The sequence below is a fragment of the Capsicum annuum genome, chromosome 3 (genome assembly GCF_002878395.1).
Source record: "Capsicum annuum cultivar UCD-10X-F1 chromosome 3, UCD10Xv1.1, whole genome shotgun sequence".
NCBI classification, from domain to species: Eukaryota; Viridiplantae; Streptophyta; class Magnoliopsida; order Solanales; family Solanaceae; genus Capsicum; species Capsicum annuum.
In genome coordinates this window covers 251680650-251702552 of record NC_061113.1, presented here as the reverse complement: position 1 = coordinate 251702552, position 21903 = coordinate 251680650, and the positions used below count along the sequence as shown (strand labels likewise).

The 21903-nt window shown below is 32.0% G+C and overlaps 2 long non-coding RNA genes across 4 annotated transcripts; one reads left to right on the top strand and one right to left on the bottom strand.

Annotated features, from left to right (window-relative positions):
- The first annotated feature begins 5843 nt into the window (after positions 1–5843).
- LOC107862350 lies at positions 5844–10139 on the top strand. Of its 3 annotated transcripts, XR_007053860.1 has the most exons (5): positions 5844–6028; positions 7352–7408; positions 8488–8801; positions 9013–9106; positions 9864–10121. It is a non-coding gene; the product is annotated as an uncharacterized LOC107862350 (long non-coding RNA). The 3 variants fall into 3 exon arrangements; XR_001671970.2 differs by lacking the exon at positions 9013–9106 and having other exon boundaries at positions 5858–6028; positions 9864–10139; XR_007053861.1 differs by lacking the exon at positions 9013–9106 and having other exon boundaries at positions 5870–6028; positions 9872–10117.
- Positions 10140–12139: 2000 nt separating this feature from the next.
- On the bottom strand, positions 12140–14333 carry LOC107865925. The gene is made up of 2 exons (XR_001672740.2): positions 14032–14333; positions 12140–12420 (listed from the first exon to the last, which is right to left on the bottom strand). It is a non-coding gene; the product is annotated as an uncharacterized LOC107865925 (long non-coding RNA).
- Between the last annotated feature and the right edge of the window lie 7570 nt (positions 14334–21903).

Sequence of the window (21903 nt, the reverse complement as noted above, 5' to 3'; positions counted from 1 at the left end):
TTTTAACTGTTCTGTGGAACTTATATTTTATTTTGTTAGTCATCCTTATGTCATCTATCCCTGTAGCAATTATCCATTTAAAAACCATTCAATTTTGACTACATACACCAAAATCCTTCATCTACTTTACCATTACAATGTAATAATGGGTGTAATTTACAATTATTTACATTTATGCACTTAGTCTCATCTAATCGAAAAAATAAAATATTATATTAAAAAATGACTTGGCAAATTATTAAAGAAAATATATAAAATGAGAATTTACTATAGTTTAAATTGATTTTTTTTTTATAGAAAAGGCTTCTTGATTCGTAATAAAAAAATATAGGTGTCACACCCCTATTTTTTTCCGCATCCAACCTCGCTAGGGAGTTGGTTTTAGAGAAAAATGAGTTTTTTCAAATAAAGTGACGTTTTGAAAAGGGATTATTTATTTTACAGAGTCTCCACTTGGAATTGAGTTTGAATCCTCATTCAAAAGAAAATGGCTCTTTATTTTTGGTCTGCGAACTAGAAATCTGGATAAGGAATTCTGTTGACCTAGGGGAAGGTGTTAGGCACCCCTCGAGTCCCGTGGTTCTAGCACGATCGCTTTAACAACTTACGTCTGGCTTAAATTAATCTTTTGGATATATAATATTTGTTGGCCTAAAAGTGACTTCTATTCCGCTTTTATTTATTTTTTAATATATTTAAAACTGTATTAATGCGTGGCTTACCGATAGTAGTACTTTTCGACCTTACCACGAGTTTTGATACATTTCTCGTGCCTTTGAGGCATTTATGAGTCATCCCCCATTTTTTTCCAAGTCTAAACAAAATTCTAACATGTTTAAAATCTATCCATCCCAATCAGATCGGCTTTAAAATAATATGTTGATTTTATTATAACGATGGTTGGTAGCAGGACTTTCCGACTTCATTGTTAACTTTCGCTTGTATAAACTTATAATTCTCTGGATCAAACACCTAAACCTATTCTTTTATGATTATTTCTCTTATTTCCTAAAGAAATAATTGCACGCACTCTTTAAAGACTAATTAACGTGAATGCCTTGATATCTTTACATTATATACTAATTGATAAGGTCAAATCTCCGTGTCGGAGTTAGAAGTATTTTCGTATTAAAACGTATGAATTAGTATGCGGTGGAAAAATGATCAGTAGCTATTCTTTGTGATTCATATAGTCATATTATTATGAGATGTCTTGTCATCATATTAATATAACTTAATAAATTGCTACCAACTTGAAAATTATTACTTCTTTCCTGTTTTAAAAAGATAATAATATATATATATAAACAAGAAAAGTTATTAACTATTGCAAAGAACGAAATGAGTGTGGAAACAACAATAACTTAGTGAGCTGTATCAACCAACACAACAACACAAATAAAACTTTGAGAATATGCATTTATCCGTCGACATAAATGATGTGCAAGTAAATTAATTGTAACGAGGGTAGCCGTCGATTAATATTTTACTAAAAGTCTTCGTTACTTCTTTAAATAGTAGAGTGCAAATATAATTTAAGTTATACAACTAGTAGTAGAATAAATAGTAGTAATCAGTAACAAAAAAAGAAAAGGTCAAGAAATCCAAGAAGTCACAAAATATTTTTTGTTTTCCACTATTAACATTTTCCGTATTCTTTAGCAAAATCGATCCCTTTTTTTTTTTTTACCTTTTTCAGTTGATTTTTCTTTTTACTTAACTGACAATCTCTGTCATACTAGAGCATGGTAAGTTAGATGACAAAATAAAATAGAATGACATATTAAGATATGACCTAATCATAATCTCCTTCACTAAAAAAATGCTTAGATCATGCAACCCTTTAGAATATTACCCTAATGAATATACAAATATAGACACATGAAACACAAACAATCATAGTATACAAACCTACACGTCACACATTCATGAAGCTTATACTTATTAATAAAAAATATATTTACTTAAACATGCAATAAAATATAGAACATGATAATAGTTTTTACTAAATTTAGTGATAGTAATTATGACATGCTTTATATGTTACATTAAAACTAATAATAAGTTAGATAGATACGTAAAAAAAAAAAAACACTTCATAATATATTGGAACCGAATCTTGAATAATTGCAATATCGAATTGTACAAGGATGATTGAGATATACCTTTGAGAAGATCGATTCACAATGACAAAATTATTATAATGTACTGATTTTAGAAGTCACGAACTTAAAACTGTGAATGGTAAACTCGAAGTTTAACTTGTGTGCTTGTTTTTCTTTGTTTTCTTCTCTTTTCTCTCTAGTTTCTCCCTTTTTTTTTTCTTTGATTGTCTGAAGAATGTTCTCCCCTTTTATTTCTTCTTAGTTTTCTCCTGTGTTGTTCAATGTCTTCCCCTCTAAGTGTTTGTGTTGTTGGTTTATATAATAGTGTGTTGTGTGAGTTGTGAAAGTGAGAGAATTATGGGATGTGGGGAAAGAATGGGACGTGGGGAAGGTTGAGTGGAAGTGGGAAGGTGGGAAGAGGTTAGGGTAGATTAGGATAAGTTTTTTTTTAAAAAAAAATAAAAATTAATATTTTAAATAAAATAAAAATAATAAAATCTATTTAAAACTTAACAAAATACAAAATAAGTTAAATAACTAGTCTTAGAAATATGATTAAGAAATATTAATATCACTAGATTCTTTATTAAAAATTAAAAGAAGAAGACAAATATAATTTAGATTTTTTAAAAAATAAATAAATAAATAATAAAAAATAAAAGCTTATTTAAAATGTGATTCTATTTTTTTTTTGTTCGTTTTCAAAACTATAAAACCAAACCTTGTAAAATAGGATGAACTTCAAATATTTAATTTAGACCTAAAAAAAAAAAATTGAATACTAAAATGCTATTAAAACATTAGGTTTGGTAAAAAATTAGGTGTTTACAACAGGTCAAAGAAGTCATGATAGGAAACTAATTTTCAAAGTATTTCGCTCAAAGTGAGTAATCTTATTTTACGCTGAAAATAAACTTTTTCTTTAATTCAACAACAATTTTACTCAAAGTATTTTTCAAAACCTAGTAATAAGGGTGTTTCACGATATACAAGAGGAAAAGAAAAAAACTCGTGATTGATGTGGAGGGAAAGATTTATTTTCAATATATATAGTTCAAGAAAGAATCGTCTCGTTTGCTTACTTCTTTATAATTCATGCACTTCAAGACTAGTTCTGAACGCCGCACAACATCATCTTTCAGCCAACCTCCACCGTACTTTCGGCGACCACTAAAGAATTGCTTATACACTAAAGAAAGTCATTTTCAAAAATTCTATATAAATTTATATATGAAACCGAGATAGTTACTTGTTAGAAAATTCTAACAACAGTAAAAATGCTTATGCTTTATTCTTCTGAAGGCAGAAAAAAATGATAAAACTAAATAAATCGATTATTCATTCAAATTTCAGTTTGAAACTAGTGTAATTAGCCTAATATGACATGTAAACAAACTATGCATGCTAAGATAAGAAGAGGGATATTCGCAATTGCTAACACAAAAAACATCCCCTATTTTCTAAAGGGGCCCGACACGTCGTTCGTATCTTCTTGTCTTACGCGTCCAACTAGACAACATAGCCTTGCCGCCCCGCCATTAGCAGAAGCTAAGCGCTTGAAAACGCGCTATAAAAGATTGCTTTTGTCGTTCTTTTTCTGCAAGAGTCCACTAGTAGTGAAAGAAAGGGTTGCCATACATACAATACAAGAGTCTTCTAGTTAACTCTTGTGGAAGCTCTTTCTTACCAATTAATTAATTAGTACAAGAATTGTGTCTTATCTTATAGTCCCGTACCGCAAGTCGACTTTTAAATTAAATAAACAGATAGAAGAAAGAATTAAATAGATAAAGAATAGACGAGCGAATGAGCACTCACCGGTATGAGCATTCCTTTGCGTGTTTATTATATGTATCTACTACAAAGTGCATCTACCCAAGGTCCCTTGAACTTTATACAAACACATATATACTAGTTTAGGTGTACGCGTCAGCACGTGTACCTTACTTTAATGAGTTCAAACATTACATTAAATAGGATATTTGTTTAAATAATAAAGATGAATATAATAATTAAATTTAATATCTTTTGAGTATGTAAAGATGAAAAATTTATTTATTAAACCTAATCTTTAATAAAAATATTTTTAAAAGTCTATCGGCATTCATCTATCATCTGTAAATTACAACAAAACAATACAATGATAAAGACATCAAAATAATACAATTAAATCTAATCTTTACATATAATTTTTTTCTCAAAATTGTACGACACTCACCACCTGTAAACAATAACAAAATAATACGACAATAGAGATACCAAGATAATACAACTAAACCTAACTTTTACATAAAAAAAATTCTCAAAGCCCACCAACATTTATCTATAACCTATAAACTGCAACGAAATGATACGATAAAAGTGATATCAAAACAATACAATTAAACTTAAATTTTACACACAAAATTTTCTCAAAGCCGATCGAAATCCATCTACGAACAGTAAACTACTACAAAATAACAAACTAATAGAGACACTACTAAAAAAATTATAAAAAGAGACATAAAAAAGAGACCTCAATGATAGGTCTCTGAAGCATAGGTCGCTTTTTGTAAGAGACTTCAACGGTAGGTCTCTTACAAAAAGTGACCTCACGAGGTCACTAAGTTATTTTTCAAAATTTCTCAAAAGAAACCTCGTGAGGTCTCTAAATTATTTTTAAATATGATTATTATTTTATAAAGGAGACCTCATAAGATCGCTATTTGGTTATTTTAAAAAAAATTTAATTGAAATAGGGACCTCATGAGGTCCCTATTATTTCTTAATGTTTTATTAAAATATTTTTTTAAAAAAGAAAATGACCTCTTGAGGTCTCTTATTGGCGTCGTTGGAAAAAAATTGTAGACTAGAAACCACATGATATCACTTTTGTTAATATCATGAAAAATAAAAATGTAAAAAAGCGACCCTATGAGGTCTCTTTCCCACCCACCCCCAAAAAAAAATAAAAAAATTGGTGGTGAATGACAGCTTTTACAAATGTCTTTCTGTCATTTTGATTCAATTCAATACTGTAATATATATACAACTTAATCAGGTAAATCAAGCTCCAAAAGCTCCCACCAATCAATCAAACTACAACAATGCATGTACTAAATATCGTCCAATAAATACCATACGAAAATCAACATTAAAATACTTCAAAAATGAGTGAGAAAAACATAGAAGTCGTAAGTTATATATACAATTCTATTTCAGACTGGTTCAAAGATTCAAATACTTAATAATTCAAATAAACCACCACAAAGTACATAATTTAGATATTTACTGCAACACTAAACTTTAACGACGCGATGACATGTTTGCCACATGATCATGATCATCCTCATCATTGTCATGCTTCTTTGTCACGCCTCTCTATTGACCATCTCCAAAGGTTTTCTTCTTTCTTGTGTGTAGTCTTGAATGTATCAGTCTGAGTTATCAACCCTCAAGTTTTTTTTCTGCAAATGAAATTAATTTAGTTATTAACCAAGAATAATTAAATAAAATTAGTTTAGATAGTTCATCAAGAATCACTACAAAAAAGCAGTCAAATTGTAGGGGTTTATTTGCGGGGGTTATTTTAACCTCCATAAAATTATATGAAATGCAGAAGTTAAAAAACTACCACTAAAATTTATAAATTTGCAGGATTTTTAAACCCGCTATAAATTACGGGGGTTTTAAACCCCTGCTATCAATAAAAAAAAATAGCATTTTATACCATTGAAAAAAAATTTCCGCTTCTGTTTTTAATTATCCAAAATTTTCCCTCTTTTTTTAATTCACAGCTTTTATTTCCCCCAAATTTCCCTCTCTTTTCCCCCAAATCAGCCCCTCTCTCATTCCCCCAAATTGACTCCATTTCCCCCAAATTGACTCCGTCGGCCGGCCATTGCAATTGAGCTGGACTCCGAGGTTGGTGCAAAGTAGTAGTTGTAAGTCATCTCTACATAGTCTCTTAATGTGTAAAGTGAGTCACTTGGCTTTGGATTTTGCTGCCTTTGATAGATTTAGAAATAGTGTCTGTCCAAAATGTTGATGATGATATGAACCCATGAATGAATATTACATCTTCTTGCACGTTCTCTGATTATATATGTCAAAATATGTGTTAAAAAAAAACTATAGTCAAGAACATTAAAATATAATGCTCACAGTCGACTGTCAAATTTGCGGCGTTTCAGCTCATTCACAGTCGACTTTGACACTTTGGCCACCAATGATGGCCAAGTGTAGAGTGTGTCTGAAATTTCTTCGAGATGTAGTTTGCTCGAAGAAGTCAGACACACAATCTTGGACTCTCCTTGTTCGGAGACCAATACTGTGCCGCTGCTTGTTATGTAGGATCTGTTAGAATTTTTATGCCTTCACATATGTTAGACAGATATAAATGTGTCCAAAGCTGCGATTCTCTGTTATTTATTGATGAAGGTGTGTGTAACATGGTCGAAGTCAGTGAATGTGCAACTTGCTGATACTAGACTTGCATATTAATCTCTTTTGACAATTTTTGTTTCTTCGAGATGTAGTTTGCTCAAAGTCGGTCCGTCACTTATTTCTCTTGATTTGTTCACATCCTCAAAGTTGGATTTGTTTGCATTCCAAGCTGTGCTCGCATTTCCTGAACCAGTTGCCTGATTCCAACTAGTTCCCTTGCCATTCTGATCCTTCTTTTCACTAACAGTTGTCTGCTGACCCTATCCTGACGATGTACCACCAGTAGCGGTAGATGTTTTCCGACTAGTTCCATTGTTTAGTGAACTTTCTTTTGCCTAAGTGCTTATCTGAATGCAGAAAAAATTGGATCCTGCAATTTATAAAATTGGTTGCCAGCAAGCTATAAAAAACAAGTGGGTGGAGATTGGAAGACTGTTTCAAGGAAGGCCAGTAGCCAAATACATAGGAGTGTAATTTTGCTCCTTTTATTTTATGTTATCAGAAGTGTACTTTGGCTCATCCTCTTCTGTATTTGTAATATATCATTCTTTGTTATGACCATATTTTTCAATTGATGAAAACCTGCATCTTCTCCCAGCCCTTGCCTAAAACAAAGTTTTACAACCTTCAGTACCAAAAGATTGTTCCCTTGTTTTCTGTTTCAAGGAAAAAGATTATTCTCTTGTTAAGCTTGTTTCGTTGTTGCTTGCCGTCTTTCATTTTGTTTTAGTTTTTCTATCCTTACCGTATCTGTTAAAGGAAATCTCTGAGAACTATCATGTAGGGATCTACCCTTTATTCTATTTTTTGACTTCATGTAGGTCCAACATACTGATGACAAAGTTAAAGATTTGCTGTTGCGAATACAAAATAATGAGGTATATTGTTTTGTAGTCAATGGTCATCTTATTCCCCAACCTTTCACTTCTTACTACCATTCAGTTTACACCATTCAAAATAATGGTGCGTAATGATCTGTAACTCGGTCTTCTACTCTATCTATATATCATTATCGATGGGTAACACTCTATTCTGATCTAATATGATATGTTGCTTTCATTTTTGATAAAAAAATGGACGGAAGATGGTAAGAATCATTTTATCAGCATGTCCTGCGTCATTGTATAGTAGCATCAGACCTCAAAGAGGCAATTGATATCTGCACCGCTCTCCTTACAGCGTATTCCCTGTTGTAAGGAAGGAATTGATCCATAGAATCTTGTGTTGAGATACATGACAACATACCCAGTGTAATCCCACAAGACCTTGGCGCCTGGGAGGATGGGAAATACTCAAACCTTACCCCTATCTTTGTGAGATAGAGAGCTTGTTTAGGATAGACCTATGGCTCAAAAGGAGTGTTTCCGAAGTAGGATGGCAAGAAAATTATTGATAAGAAAAAATAGAGTATCATTTGATTTTTGGATATGTAAGTAATTTGATTATCAACAAAATTTTTATTTTTCTAACTAAATGGATTGTACTATGCTAGACCAGTTACTTCTTAGATTGAACACATCATGTATTTATCTTGAATGTCTATAAGTTCCATAATGGTGTATTATACTGAAAGCTAAGACAGCAATCCTCAAAGTTTAAGATCTGATATACTTTGAGCATGTATGGTTGTTTTCTCTTTATTGGTCGTTGGTAATCTGTATTCACTGCTCAGTCTTCTGTCATCCGTTAATGACCGTGATGTCTACTATGGTAATGACTGCTGTACTTATTGAAGGAAGGAATTTTTTCAACTGTGAGAGTAATTACTAGGAACGTTCTCTAATATGCTTGCAGCTTCTGGGCGCTCATGTAGGAATTATCAAAGTAGTTACTTTGTGCTTATTTGTTATTCCAAATTGTATTTGCTTGGGAATGTATTGTCGACTCTTTAAATGACATGTAAGTGCATTCAACTTGAGCTAATCGAAAGTATTTCTTCATCCTTTTCCTCTTGCAGCATGACTGTTATCCACTTGCGGTCAAGGCGGAGGCAACATTAGATAGCCAAAGTGGAGCAGAGGATGGAAGTGCAGCATTGGGATCCACTAATTCAAATATTACTCAGGCAGTTTTCGAAAAGGACAAAGGTAGTACCATGTTAGGGTAGCGAAGTAGATCCTCTGGGTTATTGGCATGAGGTATGAGTTGCAAGAGATTTTCCGGATTGGTAATTCAGTTGAAAGTGACTTTGATGGAAATGATCTTGGGAAAGAATGTGTGATATGCCTCTCTGAACCTCGCAATACTACTGTACTTCCATGTCGGCACATGGTATGAATCTGCCTTCGCTTATCTATTTATATTGTGTCAGTCTCAATATTTTCACAAACATCTGCAGTGTCATGATTATATGTAGTATAGTTAATGCAGCCTGCAGTTAAAAAGTTTTGCTAATAGAATCTGTATACAATTCCTCCCATCAACACATCTCACTTTGCCTTCAGTAGTGTTTCTGAGAAGTAAAGATGTTGTTTTAATGCAGTTTGTTACAGGAAAGGATAGAAGAAATAACACAAGTAGAGTAACTAAAATTTTCCAACATGCCATTTCAGTTGATCTTATACTAATAGAGATGGGTAAGTTTAAAAAGTAGATTGCTAGTATTAGTTATTTGGGCCTGTTATATATAGAAGGACAACCCATAATAGAGGACCATTTCTCAATATGTGGCTACTCTATGATTCAGCTTCATAACTGTCTTAGATGGTAACAGGTAACTTGTAGTTTGTGTAATTGAAAAAAGGACAAATATTTTGAAGGTCAAGCACTTTCTTGTTGTTGTTAGGCGAAGATAAATAGTCACGTGGAGTGCAAGCACTTTTTCTTGTTAAATTGGACTGTGTATTTGGCCACATATAGCTTATAAGTTACTATTATTTTTCGAATTCTAGTTAAATTTCTTGCAATAGAAAGATTAGGAACATGGGAGTATATATTAAGCGAAAACAATGAACTGTTGAAATACCAAAGTTTTGTTGAGTTTTAACCCATTTGACAATATGTACAATTTTATAGTAATATCTATGTGCACATCAAAAGTGTAAGGGTGTTGATGTAGCTAAGGCAAGTTTACCAAACAGATAATCAAATTTTAGGAACAACAACTTACCACCTTTAATTGAATAGAAAGTAACTAATCTAGTAATAACTCTCCATAATGTCATCTTGTTATAACGATATTTCACTATAGAGGCTTGATTTTCTCTGGAAGTTTGAAATTTTTTCCAACATGGTGTTAAAACATGATGTTCACTATAACTTGTTGTTTATAATATAATAAGGATGGAAAATTTATTGATTGATGTTTATACTTTGCATTTTTATGTTGCCAAGTGATGCAGCTAGTGGACCCATTTTGCCCATGGATGTCAAGAGATCACGTGATGATAATGATCCTAATGACATTCTTTGATTTCGTTGCATTTTGTCTTGGATATTTAATTATGATGATGTAATTGTGTGGTTGGAGTGAATCATAGAATATTGAAGGTTTTGTGTTTAAATTTGATTTTGTAGTTTGAAGATACTAGTTAATGTTGAAAATTTGGAGTTTGAAAATGTTAATGTTGAAAATTTAATTTTGAAGTTTAATGTTTAATGTATTTTTTATATGCTTGTCAATTACAATGTTTAATTATTCTGTTGTATTAATGATATATGAATTGAACAAATATTGAATTGCAGTTATTCCTAAAGAAATAATTAAATTTGAGTTAAAATTGAAATTTATAATTAGTTATTGAAAATTGATGGGTCCTACTAAATTAAAAATAAAAATAAAAATTGTGGAGGTTTTAACCCCCGTAAGTTTTAAATAAAAATTTATTATAAAAAGAATTAAATTTAGAATAGTGGGGGTCAATAACTACCGCAAATTAATTGCGGGGGTTGTAACCGCTGCAAATTAATTATGGGGGTCGGAAAAAAATCGCCGCAACTTGTTTGTGATAGCTCATATTCTGGGGGGTTTTGAAAATTGCTGCAATTACATTTAAAACCCCCGCAAACTGTAAAATTAACCCCTGCAATTTGACATGTTTTTTGTAGTTAATATTACTATTGAACAAATTAGCTGGAAGAATTACATTAAGGATAATTGATCATTAAATTACAGCTACAACATAGAACAGAAACATAAGCACAAAACTTAGAGAAACAAATAAAATTGAACTCCCAAGTTCAGTCAAGTACCTAATTTTTACCCTTACCATCTTTCATAGTTTTATCCATAACTACTATGAACTTTTTGTACTCCTTATGTTCCATTCACATTACTTCTTTTCACAGATATGAAATTGTTTAAATCAACACCAACATGATTTCCATTCACATCACCATATTTTTCATCCATAAATGTATCAAATTCCACAGCAAGAAACTTCATTTTCCTTACCACCCAATAACCCAAATTATCCAATAGGCACCATCACAAAAGAAAATACATCCCCATTTTCTCTTAACAAGAGAAACAAAAAATGCATTGAAAAAGACACCATTTTACTTGAATTTCTTTCAAGCAGATCAGTTGCCTTGTAGTTCAACATTCTTCCAACACTAAAACCAATTTAACCACTCATTTGTATACTATCATTAACAACCTTAGCATCACCATAAAGAGTAAGCTAAGACTCAAAAGTTTGAAATTTTACCAAAGCTCTCAAAATCAAATGCCAATTATTTTTGTTCTTCATATTGGATAGTTTTGAAGTAAAAGAAGATATATAGTAGTATGAAGTACCTGAAAGTCCAAAATGTACCCATTCTTGATCTTGGTTTGGCTTGAGCTAGAGAAGTTGTAACTTTAAATTTTACATTGAATTCTAGTAAATTAGTATACTACTCTATATGTATAAAGTTTTCCCAGTTACTCATCTTGTTCTGAATCATTTGTCTGATTTAATGGTTCATAAATAAAACAAAATTGTAGTTATAATATGATTGATGTTCTTGGCAACTACAGAAAAGAATATATATATATATATATATATATATATATGCATCGTTTGAACTAGTTACATCAAAGAAAACTACTGACAGCATGTGTTATACATTTAACTGACACCAAAAATACTCAATTTAAAGGATTATCTTAGACCAAATTCCAAACATAAGAGACCATTCTATCATTTTCTCAACCTTAAAAATATAAGTGATCGAGGCTGGCAACATGAGGGTTGTTTCATGCGACTTCTAAACAAGAAAGAAATCGGCCTAAGGAGAAACTTGAACAGAGCAATAAGCAGTTCCAGAGAGCAATGGTTTATCTCTCTAAACCAACATATTCGAAATAATATCCGTCAAAAACCTCCATACCAGAGAATACAAGCGACACAAGAAAAATGTTTCTCTCTTTAAACTACTCCTTCATTCACTATTAACAATAGGAACCCTAACTTCATTTTTATGAACACTGTAATTCGCAAACAACTTCATGTGTTATTTGAATATACTTAGCTAGAACCATTATACAATAAGTGCGATGTAACGCCCCAATTCTGATAATCGAAACGCTACAAGGTGCCCATGACCCTAAAGGGCCACAAGCTAACCCATAACTGATATCTGTACCTGTACACTACATAATATACATGATAAAGCGGAATACGTAAGAGCTGTAAGGCCACAAGGTTCACATCTAATAAAGTCATAACATCTGAAATACGGTATCACAATACCATAACTGAAAATACTAAAGTCTGAATCAAATTTGAAAGCCTCTACATATGTCTGAATAAGGAGTTGAGGGGACATGTTCCCAACTAACTCCATATACTGAAAGCAACTGAAATAAGTAATGATAGCGTAATAGTCCTCGAAGTATGAGGACTCATTGCGACTCTGCTGCTGAAACTGAAATGCTACTGGTGCTCTGGAGCTCGTGCTGCTGAACCTATGGTATAAAATAAAACACCATAGCGCGAATGCGTCAATACAATTGAATGTACTGAGTATGCAAGTGAGGTAAGCTAATGCATGGGGTTCATATGCATAAACAATACTGACTAACATGAACATGAGAATACATGCATAAATACATAATAACTGTAACTGAGATCATGATACATGATTACTGAGTCTGGGTACTGATATCATGAGTTTACTGATAACTGATATGACTGATACTGTTGACTATATCTGACAGTCCTGATAACTGTTAACATGAGTGACTGTATCTGACGGCGCTGATATACTAAAAAACTATCTGAGTTCTTTTACCGATACTGATACTAAGACGGTGGGAAATAGTTATCTAACCGACATGCCCCATATATTGCTATTATAGCTGAGCTGGGGTCCAATCTGTACCCTGACTGGAAGGGTGTCAATACCGCGCTACAGGTAAGGACAAGCTGAGAGTGACCCTGATCTGGCAGGTACTCTAATGAAAATGGTGGGACCCTCATCTGACAGGTTAAGCCACCTCATCTACCTTCAACTGATAGGTATTGATGTCTCAACCTACGCTGGCTACGTAGTTCTGGAACGCAAGGATTGCTTTTAAGAATCACACCCTCTACTGGCAGGTGAGTTCCCATCCTTGGGTTCACTCGGTGCTAATTACTACTTCCATCTGAACAGACAATGAACATGATAAACTGAACGGTACATGGACTGAGTTTATTGAATTCCGTTGTTTGACGGAATGTTACCGAATTCTATTACTGACTGAGTTCATGAGATTACTGAGATTTTTCCTGAGTCACATGACTGACTGAATTCTACTGAACATGGCTTGACTGAGGATATCGTGAAAACATGACATGGCTCTAGACACACAGCTATATTTTTCGGGTACAAGTACCCTCAGGACTCGATAGAAGGAAACTGACAAAGCATAACTTTCTTGAATACATGACCAACATCAACAATCCACAATACCATAACTTGGGGAATTTCATAACATACATGGTTATCACAATCTTGTACATAAATGGGATTGCAAATAGACATCGCATAAATCCATAGAGCTAGTTCATGAACAACCCAACAAGGTTTACAAGACACCTTCATAGCATGGAAGCCATTTGGACATAGAGGTGTATCATGAATCAATCATTTAGTCACAATTTAACTATATTTTACATGATTTCTAGTTTCTTAGGCATCTTATCGAACACCTTACATGTACAATTTTGGACATAGGTAAAATCATCAATTCAACAAATCTTAAACCACCAAATTTATGGATTTCAACTTATATACTAACATGTTTCATAAAATCACCTAAAGATTCCAACTTGGAAATCATCCAACACCAACAACATGGTCATCAACGTCCAACTTGCAATTTCAAGAACTCAACATAAAGTTCATATGAATAATAATACAAAATAAATTAGTTTTCATGATTTCTTGAGATGACTCGTAGAATTAAAATTTAATTTACATCAACAACATCGTTATAATCAACCCACAACATAAATATCATGATTTATAGATTTGAAAGAGGGTTTTTTAGCTTCATGGATGAAAGGAATCCATGAATCAATACTATGCATACCTTAGATGAAAGATTCTTGAAGATTAACGGTGAAATTCCTTAATTCTTGAAGCTCCTATGAAAACTCTATACTTGTTCTTGATGAATTTTGAGAGAAAACAAGCATATGTTGCTAAATTATGACTGATTCTCGTGTTTTTGTGTGTATATATAGAGGTGGGAAAGACTAAAATACCCCTGGAGAAAGAGAGAAAGACGCAGCTATCCTCTGTTGTTTTCAGGCTGATAGGTTGGAGTAAATTGATCATAACTCTTTACCCAGATGTTCAAATTAAATGAAACCAATTGCATTGGAAAGAAGACTCAAAGAGCTTTCGATTGATAGGTAGAATCTCTCACAGTTCATTATATACAGAAAGTTATGATCGTTTGAAGTTGACCCTGAAATGCTGAAAATTTCTGGAGCATGCTACAGAGCATGCGACGCATGCAAATCGCATGGTGCTTCTGTTTTGAAATCCAAACATGCCCTAAACGAATTCCTAAAATTCCGAAACTCACCCTAGATGTACTCTTGACTTCCATGATCACAACGCAACTTGAAAATTCAAAAATGGAGGTCGGAAAGGTCGTCAAATAAATTCCCGAAGTTCGGAGGTATAAAAGAAGACTAAGTGTATTTAACACATAGCAAAAATTCTTCTAAGTGTTGGATTTCCTTATCAAGCCTTAAGGAGCTAAATTTAAACTTAGAATTTTACGGGGTCTTACATGCGAGAAATGCAATAATCAGACAAATACCTAGAAAGCAATTTGGAGGTACTATCAACATGCTACTAATCTTTGTCCACCATCAATTTCACTCCAAAGTCATGATAAACAAAAAATATGACATTTAAGAATTCTCTTTGAATTATATGGTTATCTAGCTAGCCAATTAAGATGACTTCCTAACACGGATAACAACATCAATTCATCATTACATGGAGAAGATGTCAAATTCAACCTAGGCAGCACAGTGAAGAAATAACTAACGCATTGATTTGTGGCATTAAAATGATATATTATCTCTTGAATTTTTTAAAGAGACATGTAAAAATGGACATCTATTTTTAATAAAGTAGACAAGTAAAAGTGAATGAGGAAGTAATTTATAGATAGATCTTATAAAGCTCTTAAATTTATAAGAAAAAAAGAATCATAAAGTTGTTGATATGACATTGTAATCACCGAAAATAATTAGTTAAAATTCAAAGTTTTTTTGAAAAGCGACAAAGTTGCATGACTCTCCAAGGTCCAAAAATAAACAGAAAATTCAAATCCCTTCAATTTGAACTCCATATTAAGTGTGGCGGAAGTTGTCCATTTTTCAGGGGAAAACTTGGCCAGTGGAACTAATAGTTGGATATAGAATTCAAGGATGGTAGATTGTTGGAGAGTTTAGAGAGGGACCCATGAAGTGTATGATGTGTTGGGTTTCTGTTTTTTGTGTTAGTTTCAAAAGCTAGAGGAGAAGAAAGCTGATGGCAGCAAGGTCATTTTTGGTCTGTAATGGTGGTGGTCAAGAATTGGTTTTTGTTTATGTCATGGGAAAAAGGTCACTCTGATGGTCTATTTGTGGAGATTTACGACCAAAATAGATGGACGATAGGTCTTGTTTTGTTGAGAGAGATGAGAAAAGAATTGAATAAGGAGGAAAAAAATTCATGGTAGCTTATTTTTAATGCATTCACGTGCTTACAACAACAACAACAACAAACCCAGTGTATTCCCACCTAGTGGGGTCTGGGGGTAAGATGTACGCAGTCCATACCTCTACCTCTAAAGAAGTAGAAAGGCTGTTTCCGATAGACCCCCGGCTCAAGGCACGAGATACCACACAAACACATAGTAGAGCACAGAAGTAGATTACATAACATAAATACGGCACCCATAAGTAATATAAAACAGAGGAAAGCAGAGGAAAGCACACAGATTCGTAATAAAACATGGGACACGGAACACGGAATCATAACAGGAATAAAACCCCCACCAAGTAATTCCCTACACTAGCGACCCAAACTGGCCCTAGTCCTCTGCCCTAATTCGCGTCCTCCTGAGGCAGAGTTCAGACAGATCGCGTGAAAATTGAAAATTAAAAGAAGATGAAATGATATGAAACCCTAAGCCTAAGTGACTAAGTCTGGGAATTGGGCATTTGAATTTTGGGCCTTTAGAGTTTTGGGTCAGTGGTGAGTGGACGGGTGTGCTACCAGAGTATCAGTATTGGACAGTGTGTGCTTTTTTTATCGGGTTATCGAGTGGCCCAATAGAAAAATAAGTAAATTTTACATATATATCGACATGTTTAACATTAATTACTAAAAATCTCAACATCTTTCAAAATCTCCTAAAATTTCAACATTTGACCTCTGGTGATACAAGTTAATTACATTAGATACATACTGTTGATACATGTATTAATTAACTAAGTCAGACAACCTTCCATAAAATCAACATTAAAGCTAATTAATTAAGGTAAAAAGTAAAATCAAATCCCACAATTAGTGGGAATCCGCTTAATACTCCCCTTTGTTAAAACATAGTCTCTTTTAAAAAAAAATTGAAATTTAAAAAATCTTCATTCTTCTTGTTCAGACAAAACATAATTTTTTTTTGTTGATTTGCTAATTTCATTTCTTTGATATGAATATTTCGGTGTTTTTACGTCATTTCGGTGTTTGGATTAACGAAATCGATTATGTTGGTTATAAGAGTGATGAAATTGTGGTCAGTGAACATATGTTAGTTACGAAAAATTGATTTCTACAATTGAGGTAGAGTTTGAAATCGATGAAGCAAGGAAAAAAAAATAGAATCTCGTTACATTGTAGAAGGTAATGCTTGTCCGTTGTTGTAGATACATGTTGTAAATTTAATAGATACATGTTGAGCAAGTTTCATTCCTAGATACATTTTGTTATGAAAATGATAAATTCTGGTCTATCTTGTCCTTCTTAGCAAGCTTTTGACGTAATTTCTTCATACTTTTAGGATTGTTTCTATGTTTTAACCTATTTCATGAAAACCATCAATTTCAGAATCAAAACCTCCCGAAACAAAGTTTACAACTTCTTGAGATTCTTTGATACTCTGTAATTGAGAAACCCCAAAACTAATAGAAGATCCAAACTCTCTATTCATGCTGATAATTTACAATGAAGCATAAAAAAAGTGAAATTGAAGAAATCTAGCTACAAAAAGACAGAACTTGCGGCAAATAATCTTTTTGAAAAATAAAAACGTAAAAAACGAATTAAATAAATTGAAATTGGATTTAGGGGAGGGGGGAGGAAAATTACCTTGATTGATTTTTTTTGAATAAGATGGAGAAGATGATAAAAAATGGTCAGATTTTACACCGTTCAAAGAGGAGATTTGGAGTCTTTTTGATAAAAAAAAAGGCTTTTTAGTTGTAGGTTAACTTGAATCTGAAAGATAGTAAAAAATATGAAATGTTAGGATTTAAAGTAATTTTTAAGAAGTGAAGGAATTTTTAAAAGTTTAGATAGTTATATTGTATTTTTAGGTAATTTTTTCGAAAAATAAAGAAACCCGAGGCCCGAACCGATAATCCATTAGTGGAAATTGTTAAATCGATACCCGACCCGATATTGAAAAAAAAAAACAACCCTGATAAAGTAATTATCAGTTCAGGTTAACGGTTTTAACCGAATTTTGCATAGCCCTACGAAATAGTATAAAAGCTGACCAATTGAAGTAGTGACACTTTAAAAGTTTAATAATAAGAGCCATTTAGCACAAATAATAAATATCAACCTCAAATAGGAGGTGGCAACTCTTGATTGTATTGCCACCTAAATATATGATCTTCTAGTTCCACCTTCTTGTTATGATGTTTTAAAATATTTTAGTATGTCAAATTGGCAATTGAAAAAATAATCATAAGTAGTTGAGAATAAAAATAAAAAAATGAAAAAAATGCAAAAGATATTCTACACCTAAGAGGTCCACGATTAGCTGATAACCCCCGATCAACTACTCTAATTCCTATCAGATTACGATTGATAGAATATTAGAATTGCATTTTGTATCTTAATCGTAATATTCTTTATTCTGAAAGTGAAGTACATATATATTTTAAAATTTGCCAATGACCCCACCCCCGCCCCACCCACCACCCCACAAACTTTGTTTTGATTTCGCTTTTTGAAAGTAAAATTGCATGAACTTTGATCAATATTTAAAAATGTGTATTTTCATCTTATTAGTATGAGAATTGCAACTTATTACTTTTTTCTTTTATAATTTTTAAATATCTAAATTTTAAATATTAATTTAATCTGCACCAATACTTTCATAAAGCGAAAATTTACAAGTAAAAGTGAATTGTGGAAGTATATAATATGTGTCGAAAGATCATTTTATGCACCAATCACGCTAATAGCTGTCTTTGTCAAACATATTTACTCTGATTCGTTGGCTTCTTCAATTGTTGGACCATGGTTTCCATAATTAATTATAGACAGACTGAATTACATCTCGTAATTAATCCATATTTAGTAAATTTTATTTTCACTTTTCTCTTTCTTTCTTTCTGCTAATAATTAAACAAAGTCCACGGTTTTGTGCCCCTTGCTTAAGCCTAAAAGGGGAGAAAAGTAAGACCCCGCTAATTTTGGCAGCACTCGTGGGAAGTAATTTTTTATTTTAAACTACCATATAGTAAAATTTCATAGTAGGAAAAAGCTAATTAAGTTACACTAATATTTTATTATAGTTAACTGACCCTTCTTTTAGCCCTTTGTTCCTTTTGTGCATCTATTTTCTATGCCTTCATTGGTCAACTGCCCATCAAAATGTTTTTACTAATTCTTCACTAGTTCCACATATATATATAGATTTAACGGAGTTGAGCTGTATTTAAATTGTTCGATTTCAATCAAGTTATTTGTTTAATTTTAAAAAAAGACTATACCTTTTTCTTTGATAATGAGGGTCTAATATAAATTCGAGTTTCAATCGACGACTATTAATTATCTATAATGAAATGAAAAAAATTTACATAAAGAACACATGTAATGCACTTATATCCATTATAGTTCATATAAGCATATTTTCTCAAATTTCTAAGTAATTTTCCTCTGGTCATGAGTCCCATCCAGCTCATACACGTTAAATTCCTGTAATAAATTAGCAAATGTGTAGAATTGAGTACATCTTATAAACTTTAAAATAAAAGTGAATCAATAGTTCAAATCAATTAGCAGATGTATGTGGCAGACTTGCCAAAGAAAAGTCGATTATTTTGGTACTCCATGAATGAAACATGGTACTGTAATATACATTATTCTAAATTTCTAATAATAGTCTATAATATATTTTTCTTTAGGCATAGTCACCATGTGAGTATTGACATAAATTAGTACTCTGTCAATAAATTAGTACACTTTTTGTTACTTAAATTTCATATCTAATTATGTCAGTTATCATCATTAAACTGAATTAGGACCACTAATAAATTTTAGTCTTTGAAGATGGTGTACAATTTTCTGACTTATATCAATATTTAGGAAAGTTTTACAACTTCATATGGGCCATTATCCTATATATGATCTATTGTCGTACTGATCCATTGTTATACAATTAATCAATTTAGACAGTGATTTGTCTATACTTCACATCATATTTACCCTATCAACTGTGAACCAAACAGAATTAAAAGCCAAATTTATAGAAATGTTATAGTGGGGCAGGGGCGGGGGGGGGGGGGGGGATCAGGGTTATATATTGGTTGATGTATTACCGATTTAGTAGAATGTAATAATTTTAATTTACGAAATTCACTTTAGTATGTAAACATGATAGGTTCAACTCCACTAAGCAAAAAGTATTACGATTCAGAACGCATAAATACAAAAAATATTAAATTTTATGGGGGAAGCTAGCACGAGTTACAGTTTTGGTTGAACCCACTAACTTTGATCAAAACTGTATATTTGTCTAAAAAAGCCTCTTGAATAAGTTTAAATTATTAATTTAGAATCCAAATGAATTAAAATCTTGAATCCATAAACTTCAAATTCTAACTCCGTCTCTACTAAATTCGCTCCGGGGGCTTAGAAAAAATTGGAGTAAATAGTTTACCCCAATATATTAAGATGGCTGAACTACGCTTACCTAGCATCTTCTACATCTTTTCACCAAACTCATTAGGTCAGGCAGAACTACAAAGAAAGGTGAAAGATAGAAAGTCATTTTAAGGTTGTCAAGATAAAAAATATTACTGCGTAGATATATAGATAAATATATATTTTTATAAATTTTTTCATTCGGTATTCAATTTCCGCATTATTAGAAACTCAACTAATTTGAATCGAGCATAACATGGCTCATTCTTAGGGAAATGCTTCCAATAAAATTTTCTTCGTATCTAGAGCTCAAACCATAACTTCTGATTAAGGGTAGACCAATCTCAATACTGCACCACAAACCATATTAATTAGTGAGTAGATATCAAGAATGCAGCAGTAGCTAGACATCTTTTTAACTTCAAGTACACTTTAGAAAACATTATTTTGCATTGTCTTCTTAATTTATTGCTTTCCTTTTTCATGATTGACATGAAGTTAACTGCCTCATACCTAAATTCATTCCATTCTAGAAAGGGCAGAAATAAAATGAAGGTGAATTCCACCATGTGAAGGGTCAGTAACTCTTAACTGTAATCAGTAATCCTTTCTCACTGTTAAAAAAGAATGTACCCTCTATACCAATTCCTAACAATATACTGTTGTATTTATTGTTTCCAACTATTATTTCTGACAACTTTAAATTGTCAATATCAGTTCTCATCTTATAATAATTGTTGTCCTTAATTACCTTATTAAATATTGTCATAGTCACAGGGAACCATATATATATATATAGGAGATTGGTTCACGCAAATTTAGAAAAATAAATAATATCAAACCTTATAAATATTCCGACTAATTTTTTGTTAATATTTTATGATGAATTCGGTTACTATATTATTGCAAGTATTGACTTGTTGTCATTGTATGAATTTATGAAGTTCAAAATCTTTGATCAATCCCTAATTGTAACATGCTCATATAAATTAAGACGGAAGATATAAATTTTTTGAAGTTGGTCCAACAAAACAATGCTAACATGTAATTGCTTAAGAAAAAGCATGTACAGATCATTGAACATGAACATCAACTGAATGGAGCCAAAATTAGTAAGAAATAATATTCATTTAATCATTATAGATGCACGTCTGTAATCATATAGAAATAATCGAAAGGGATATTCTGTATAGTCTGGAACAATTGAAGGAAGATATATCGATCATAAGAAATTCCAACTATTAAATAAAATATAAAGAAGAGAAATTCTATCAATTAGTGACTTGGGAGGAAACTCACACATATACGGAATGCCAGATTATAATAGAGACAATTCGACAACTCGATATTCTAATAATACCAAAAACAAAATAAAAAATATTACATGGTTGAGACAAATTTTTGAATATTAAGATCTCTGAGCAAGTTATGTCATGACAAATGTTCTTTGCTTCCAAATACTATTTTAACAAATTATTAAAAGCCTTATATGGTTCAAATAGAGGCAAAGATTTTAAGAGAACAGATGTCGATGTGTTATGTGTGTAAATACTTTCTTTATTTTATATTACTTGATTTTTGTTGACATGATATATATTTTAATCAAATGTGAATTTTAATAAACTAATCTTACTAATGATATTCTGAGGCTCTAAATTTGATTATTAAGTCTTTGTTAGTTATTTAAAGGAAAAAGTGTAAGCGAGTATTCTTAATTTCATAAACTAGACAAATAAATTAAGAAATTTGATTTAAAAGGAAACCAGGTAAAACGAGAGGAAAGGAGTATAAATATATGCCC